The following is a 9,286-nucleotide window of genomic DNA, read 5'->3' as shown; positions in this document are numbered from 1 at the left end:
TTTTGTGATTTAAGTATTACCCTTGGTGCCTATAGGTTACTAAACATTTTGGATCAAAGGTATTCTTTAAGCTTTAAGGTAAGAAAATCCACAAAGTTATCGCATTTTGATAATATCTCCCAATATAGCTAATTATGGAGACTATAATGTATTATAAAGAAGCGATTTATTTTAAGTCGCATCAAGTTTCTTGAAATATATCCATTTAAGATCCAAATTTGGGCCCCTTTGATATTCTATGATAAAAGTTGAAATTTAAAATCTATTATAAGGCCATACTTTGCCAAGTGAACATTGTCATATGATACTGATAAAATAAAGAGTATATATACTGTTGACCAAACTCTTATAAACCTTTAACCCTAAAAAAGTCAGTATTCATTTTCAAATAATCTAATTTATAGATATTTTTTTTATAAAACAGGATTAACAATACTGGTACCTACCTACATATTAGCTGTATAAGACCACCAAGTCTTATTCCCACACCATGAAAACATGCCACAGAAAGTACCTAAAAAGAAATTAACATTTTTATTAATTTTATTAACCAATTTCTATGTCAACCTAAAGATTGATTTACACATTTTTTTTCTGATTTCTTACTTCATGTACCAATAGTATAAAAACCACATATTTTGTAAAGATTGAAAAACAAACAAAAGTAGTCAAAGGTTAATGATTTGAATTCTGCACTCAACTAATTTGAATAATGAAAACGAGTTGTCTCCCATTGAATGAACAAATCTTGCTGTTAATTGTGCTAAGTCTCCCCTTTGAAGTTAATTCCTATCTTAGAATTTACTCCTGTAATTATAATAGAAATTCTTGTAAATGTACCTGATATCTTAAAATATTAAACTGGTAAATAAAAGATGAATATGTACATTAACAAATATTTCTAGAAAATGTATACAAAATGTTTTCGACTTCAATAAACTTGCCTTCTCAACTTCATGGTTAAGCCTCAGACTTGGTTGAAGATTTTATTGACCATCTTCCTTGGAGCTGCTCTCCTGGCTACCAGGGTGGCTGTCCTTATTATCTGATTGTCAATCTTTCAGTTTTTGGTCCATTACTTATAAATAAATAAAAATATCAGATGCACTTTGAATTAATCACCTAAAATTTCACCAAAATTAAATTAAATCAACTGGAAGTGACCCATGATTTCTCCCACCCTCATATCTATTATCTAGAGCTCTGTTTACATTTTTTTTTATTTACAGAACTCTGGATAAAAGTCATTATTAGCTAGTATGAATCTGATATTAAACCAAAAACTTATACATATGAATATTTAAGTAAAATAATAAATTTCAAGAATGAGGAGTAAAACAGGGAAATAATTTATTACCTCCCTTTGCCAAAAATTTCACCTGTTTGGGCTCCACATCATTGCTATATCTAACAAAAATAGAAGATGGTATAGCTATAATAAATAATAAATAATTTGATATAAATTATTTAAATAATTAACAAAAATATTTAGTACATCAATGTTCACCTAGGTGGTTCACTTCCATGACTCCGACTTTCTTAACTAATTGAAAAAATGGACACCAAGATATATAACCAATCTTGCTTATAGCATTTAACACTAAAAATCTGATTTAATCTTTTCTCACCAAGATGTGTTTTTTCTATGCTTCTTGTGAAATAATCTTTTTTAAAAGCTAAAAACACTACAAAAAATAACAAAGAAATGAAGAAAAAAAAAGAGATACATCCAACAAATTAGAAAACAAAAATGTACATTTTAACATAATAACATTATTTTATTTTTTTTAGATGCTCCATTTTTAACCTTCTGGAAATGTTTGATAACAAATTGACAATCATTAAGATATCATGAGTAGGTATATAAGTTATATAGTAAAATTCTGAAGTATCAATTTAGCCTACAACTTCCAGCTTTGTTGAAAATGGAGAATCTTACAAATTTTTTTTTTGGGGTAAAAAAATTATGAACATTTTTTAAAGAATACACAAAAATAGTTTGAATTACATTCTTTTTTGGTTTCAGTAGTATTGCACAATAATTTCCTGCAGCCACAGTTAAAGTCGCCTGAAAATAAAAAATACATTCTAATATCTGTCAGAACAATATTCAATGCAAATGAATAAATTACTGGTCATTGCACTTCTGATGCATAGAACACTGCTTTTACACTCTTGTAAATTTGCTTTGAAGTGATGTGTTGACATGAATTTACTAACAACCAGTCTTCGGTGGCAAACAAGGGATGACAAGTAGTTTCATCATAAATCTAGCTGTTGGTTTTCTTGTTTGAATTGTTTCACATATTGTCATGTTGCAGATTTTTATAGTTGACTGTATGGTAGAGGATTTGATTATTGTTGAATGCAGTGACCATTAGTTGCTTGCATGTCATTTGGTCTCTAGAAGATCTTCATTTTATTAACAATCAAGCCACATCTCATTTACTTAATTTACGGGGACAATTTTAGATAACTTAAAACAGATTGAAAATTTCTGTAAGTTACAGTATAATTTTTTTCCCCCTTTTTTTTTTTTATCTTAATACATCATTTTGGTTTCCCTTTATCTTAATACCTCCTTCCAGATTATAATACATTTATATGGTAACCTTTACAAATTGTGACTTGGATGGAGAGTTGTCTCATTGGCACTCATACTACATCTAATATCTATTTACAATTTTAGAAAAACTAAAATAAAATACTTTTCTGTATAATAAAATATACTACTTCTTTGCACAAAAATATATTCTAGGATATTTATATGCACTTGGCTGAATAATTCATTAATTCATGTATTGGTTCTTACCATTATAGTCAGCTCCAAATGGCCCTTCTCAGCCTCAATCCTTACAGACAAGCTGATGCTAATCTGAAATATAAAATGTCAAGTCTTACCAGAATGGTTTAAAAAATCACTGTTACCATATGAAATTATAAAGGAAATAGGTTATATATGTGCTATAGATGCTGAGAACATATATTGACTAGACAGCAATACAACCACCCAACAAACTAAATTGATATTCAAAATTACATTATGTTTGTACCAATAAAAAAAAAAGAAAGGGTAACTATAAACAAAACTCTTACAAACTTTCAAGCCTGGACCACATAAAATTTCAAAAGAATATTTATAAAACATTTATTTTATTCGAAACTATTTACTGGCACCTACCTATATATTAGCTGTATTAGACCTCCAAGTCTTATTCCCACACCATGAAAATATCTCACAAAAAGAACCTAAAATATAAAAATTGACAATTTTAAAAATACTTTACATTTCAATTTCCCTGGCATTTACCAAACATTAATCAAATTTCTTACTATAACATAAATAACTGTAAAATCAATATAAAAGATTAAAATCAAAAACAATAAGTCTTTTTAAGTTTATTGATTGAATTTTCAACTCCACAAAAATAATAATTTAAATATATTCCATTGTTTATAAAGGTAAATTATGAGTTATCTCCCATTGAATGGCAAAAATAACATTTTACATTAGCAACATCATCATCTCCATTTTAACTCTATCATATGCCTTAATATACAATTTTTATCAAATAACTGATTGTATAGAAAATGTTTGGCTTAATTAAACTTGCCTTCTTATTTTCTTGGTGAAGCCTCAGACTTGGTTGAAGATTTATGTAACCATCTTCCTTGGAGTTGCTGCCATGGCTACTTTTCATGCTTTTCAACATAATTCTTTGTGATAACTGGTTCACTGAATCCATTTTAATATTCCAATGTCCTTTCTGTTGTATATAATCAAATATACAATTGTCCAAAGAATGTTCCAAAGCATCACACAATATTTTCTTTTTACATTTATGGCAGCATGGAAGTAATTCTCATTATAAAACACAAATAATTGTTTGAACTCATACATAAAACAGTAAAAATATCAGATGTGCTTTTGTAACTTGTTTTTTGAAAATTGACCAATTGTTTTTTTAAAGTATCCACAATTTCTCTTTCCATTATTATTTAGAACTATGTTTACATTTTTTTTATTTACATAGCTCAAATTATTGCTTTTATATTAGTTAGCAGACATCTGATAAGTAAATACCTAAAAAAAGAGTTAATAAAAAAAGAACAGAATAGGAGTAACACAACTTCAACGTGAGTGCAATCTTCCTTTGAAGTTGCAATGGTAAAAAAAAATGCTGAAAATATAAAAAACAAATATAATGCAAAATTGTTGTATGTTGTAGGAAATCTTTACATTTAGGACCAAATTTAGGATGAAATATTGTATTAACACAAAAAATTATATTTCTTTAGAATAAAAAATAATTGTCTAAATTCAAATTGCATGTAATAAAATCCTTAAAATTTTAAACTTTAATAGCTGAAGATAATAGTTTCAAAATTTACGATTCAAAAGTAACATTTTTGTTCCCAAATTAAGTTTGATGCATGAACCCTATTTATTGGTGATGTCAAAATTTGTCTTTCATAAGAATGCTTCCAAAAGACTCTGAAAAGAAGAGAAATCACTGATATCTTGACATTAATAGAGATGGACGAACACAAGGTAACCTTTGGGAATGACTGGTTCCTTAAATGGAGGATAATAGTCAGAACTAGCTCCTGCCAATACACAGACAGGAAACACCTCTTTTCTGTCATTTTTGGAAACAAATCTCATGTAATAACGTAAATAGTTTTTTCCATCTTCAAATGATAAAAAAGCAATTATTCTCCCCCAGGGGTGGTTCCAGCCATTTCTAAAGAGATGGGGCTCCCACCCAGGATAAAAGGCAGGGTTCAAACTAGTTTCTGTTCTCATTTAATTGCAACCAAAAAATTTGTACAGGTTTCCCAGAACCCAGTGTCTCGCTTACTTTTGCTGTTAATCCCAGGCTTAACAAAAATGAGGGGGGGGGGGGGGGGGAATGGGGGAATATCAATAAAAATATTCCTCTCATACTATCATTTGATTGTAAGAAGCTTCTGTCCAAGTATGGTAAAAATCCAGAATAGTTTATGAATCTAATAATTGTTTTCAAAACTTTAACTTCAGAATATCAGGTTAACTAAGTCCATTAGTAAGTAAAATACGGAAAAACAGGAAATAAGTTTTAACTATTTTTTGTCTAGATACTAGCTTTTGATCATAAACAAGCTTCTGTCCAAGTTTGTTACAAATCCAGAATATTTGAAGAAAGTTACTAAAATTTTAAAAACTTTAACCACAGAGTGAATGTATTGTATCCTGGCATTTATAAGTAGAATATGGAAAAATTTATTTGTTTCATTTACAAAATTTACTTCTGGGTACTATCTTATATTCATATACAAGCTTCGGTCGAAGTTTGTTAGAAATCCAGAATAGTTTTAGAAAGTTATTAAAATTACGAAAAACTTTAACCAAAGAGTGAATGTTTGTGATTGCCAATGATGACGCTGCTGACAGAATGCAGGATGGCTAAGTCTCATGTTTTTTTCAATTAAAGTTGAAGGCTCGACAAAAAGTATTAATGGTTTAAAAAGAATGTTAAATAAAATTTGTTGAATAGTGTTTAATCAAATTTTGCAGAGGTACATGCTTCCAATTGGCTTCCCTCAGAGTTACATGCCTCTAATTGGGACCACTCTGCCAGGGGTACTGCTTCTAATTAGCTTTAGCAGACAGAGGTATATATGTACTGCTTCAAATCAGCTTCGCAACAAGACAGAGGGTTTGTGCTCCCAATTAGCTTCACTAAGAGGTACATGCTTCCAATTGGCTTCGCTCAGACAAACGTACTTCTTCCAGTGTTGAAATGGTACGGTATGCAAGTCTGTACTATATCCAGCCTAGTAAATGGTACATAATTGCAAGTCAAATGTCGTCCAAATATACAAAAACATATTTTATTTAACATTCTTGATCCAGTTAATTTTCACATCTACCTTCACTTTCCTATTCATAATTTATCCTGATGGTGACATTGTGAAATGCAAATTATCATGACAGGATTCTGCATTTCCCTATAGTTTCAATCCTGATGAAGGGCCATAGGATCCCAAATATGGCTATCTTATCAAATTCACTTTAGCAATCCCTTAAAACTTTTTATTATCTTTTGATTAAAAGAAGCATGTCCTAGTTCTGTCAAAGTTTGGTAAAAATCCAGAATGAATTTAATAAATGTTTTAAAAACTTTAACAGCAGACTGAATGTTATGTTAACTTGAAGAAAAACTAAGCCAGTTATAAGTGAAAAATACAGAAAAAATGGAATTTTATTTTTCAAAATTTACTTCTGGGTATTATCTTATGATCATAAACAAGCTTTTGTCCAAGCTTGGTACAAATCCAGGAGAGTTTAAGAAAGTTATCAAAGTTTTTAAAACTTTAACCACAGAGTGAATGTAATATTTCCCAGGAGAAAAACTAAGTCCAGTTACAAGTTAAATACGGAGAAATGGAATTTTATTTTTACAAAATTTACTTCTGGATACTATCTTAGATGATCATTTACAAGCTTCTGTTCAAGTTTGGTATAAATCCAGGATAGTTTAAGAAAGTTATTAAAATTAAAAAAAAAAAAATCACAGAGTAAATATTTGTTGACGATGCCAATGACAGAATGTAGGATCGCTATGTCTCACTTTTTCAACTCAAGTCAAAGGCTCGACAAAAGGAGGATCCAACCCCCCAGAACTCCCACCTTCTGAATCTACCACTGCCCCTAAAGTATGGTACATGATCTAATTTAAACCTGCTTGGTTAATATATTTAAAGTGATTGTATTGCAATTTTTAAAAGAAATATAAGGGGAATTTCGAAAAGAAATGTCAAATTGTTGTCATGATGAGTAATTGTTAAATGTGACGAAAAAGTTAAAATTAAAAATAGTTGTCAATTATGTACTGATAATTATAAACCAAATAGTTACCAAACATTTTTAAGAATTACACTGATTTTAGAAAAATATGATGCTGAATGGACAAAGATGATATAAACAAAGCCTGTTCCCAAATGTCTTTCTTAATTAAATTAAATTTGAAACAAGTTATCTCCCTTGCTTAAAAGTAATAGTTTTCAGCGGTGTAAAGACAAAGCAAAGAAACAAACAAAAATTTTCGCTTTTATACAATATTTGAGGCTGATTGATGAAACTTGATTACAAAAATTTTTCAAGCAAAAAGTGAATACTGTGGATTCAATATTATTGACAGTTTTTTTTATTATTCATGTGAACGACAAATTTTACGTTTTCACAAAATTATTTTTGGGGATTTGTATCGAGAATTTGTAAAATGTCTGAATGAAAGCATATTATTGGGGGTTATAGTTAAAAATTAACCCAAGAATGAGATATTTGAAGCAAAAAAATTAGATACTACTGTTTAATACTAGGGATTTTTATTTAAATAACTTTGGGAAATGATGATAGTTTCAGATACCTCAGAATGAAGGATTATGGGGGGTATTTGAAATGATTCAAATACTTGTTCTTCCCACTTGGTCAAAGCATTAAGTGAATTTAATTTAAATAGGTAGATTATAATTTTGAAATGTCACTTTTACTTCACCATTATCTTGTTAGCAATCAGTGCTTTTAAGAAACAGATACCCTGAAATAATTTTGATGACGCTTAAGTATATAACATTTTGGGTAATTTTTCACAATAAGGTATTTGAATTCAATCTAAAATACAAATATATTTTTAATATTTTGGTTTCCAATACATCATAATATGTCAAATATAATTTAGAATTTGATTAAAGACCTTTGTTTTTGACATTGTTTCGAAAATTATAAAACTTTTTTACAGATTTAAGCTCAAAATTATAATTTTTTAAATATTTAAATTACCAAACAAATATCAAATACTTTCATTTCAGAATTACATATAAAGATTCCCTTGAAAGCAGAACACCATGACCTTGAACACTTGAAAACCATAACACCATTCAAAGAACAAATGAAAAACCAAACAAAATAACCAGACCCTAGCTACCGCAAGCTACTCCAAAGAGAAACTATGTTAGTAATAGATAAGAAACGCAGCGCTCTGAGCTCAATGTATTTCTGAAATGATCATTTGATATTTGCTTAGTCTTCAAAAAAAAAATTCAAGATGAACATTAATGTTCAGCTATGAAACTTTAAATGCAGATGACAAACTTTAATTTAGTTTCAAGTACAAATGTACTGTTATTCTCCAATTTGACAATCAATATGTATTGAAAACAGTAAAATATTTAGGGAAGTTGTTTAATTACAATTTCAGTTTTATCATTTAAACGAGTATCACCAAAAACTGCATGAATTGTTTTGAAAATTTCAACCACCCGAAAGCACTAACAATGCAAACAAGACAATGTTTAAAAATGTTTTATAAATATCTGTTGATCATTTGATCCAAGGACCTTAAACTGTTTTACAACCTAATAAACCTCATCCTAAGTTATTTCAACTTTCACCCTTTCTGCATTGATTAATTTGATAAAAAATTAAGAAATTAATTAAATGGGCGTTCCACTCTGGGTTAATCTCCAACCTCTTTTTTAGCTGCAAATGTTGTTGCATATATAAGTATGGAGATTTGTCACATTGGCACTCATACCACATCTTCCTATATATATTAATTTAACTATTGAAATTGATGGCCAAACCATTTTGCTGCATTTCAGAAGAAAATCTTGTTCGATGGTTAAATAGTGTTGTAATCAAATTAAATCAATCTTCTTCCACGGTTTTATCATTTAATATCCAGTTTTTAATGTATATTATAATTTGTATGCCTGAATCTTTTTTTGAGTTTTTTTCGGTCAAATTTCTTACTTGGTTGTTCACATGAAATGCTTAATAAAAATCTCTGTCATTTATGTATTCAAGCTGAATATGTTCTAAAAAAAAATACTTTTTGGTAATTTTTAAATATGAAATGAAAATTATTCCAGAATCCACCGACAAGAATCAAATAAGTACCACTTGTATTTATATCGGCATATTTATCTCAATATTTTTAAATTATGAGAAGGTGTCCATGGCTTTAATTAATCAAATTATTATTTGGCTATAGTTATAAATTATTGGATGAAAACTTTTACAACAAAAAATTGCTCGACATAATCTTCCAGAATCGTTGATGGTGAATGTTTGGGATAATCATAAATATTTTTTTTTATTACAATATCAACTAATTTCAGAAATTCAAAATCTTATTCATTTAATCTGAACCAAACCATATTTTCCCCAATTACTAAATACTTTGCAGACATATCTTAATTTTCAAGCAGTTTTTTACCACTTCCCAAGGGTAAAATATAC

The sequence above is a fragment of the Mytilus trossulus genome, chromosome 1 (assembly GCF_036588685.1).
Source record: "Mytilus trossulus isolate FHL-02 chromosome 1, PNRI_Mtr1.1.1.hap1, whole genome shotgun sequence".
Taxonomy (NCBI): domain Eukaryota; kingdom Metazoa; phylum Mollusca; class Bivalvia; order Mytilida; family Mytilidae; genus Mytilus; species Mytilus trossulus.
This window is presented reverse-complemented; position numbering follows the sequence as displayed.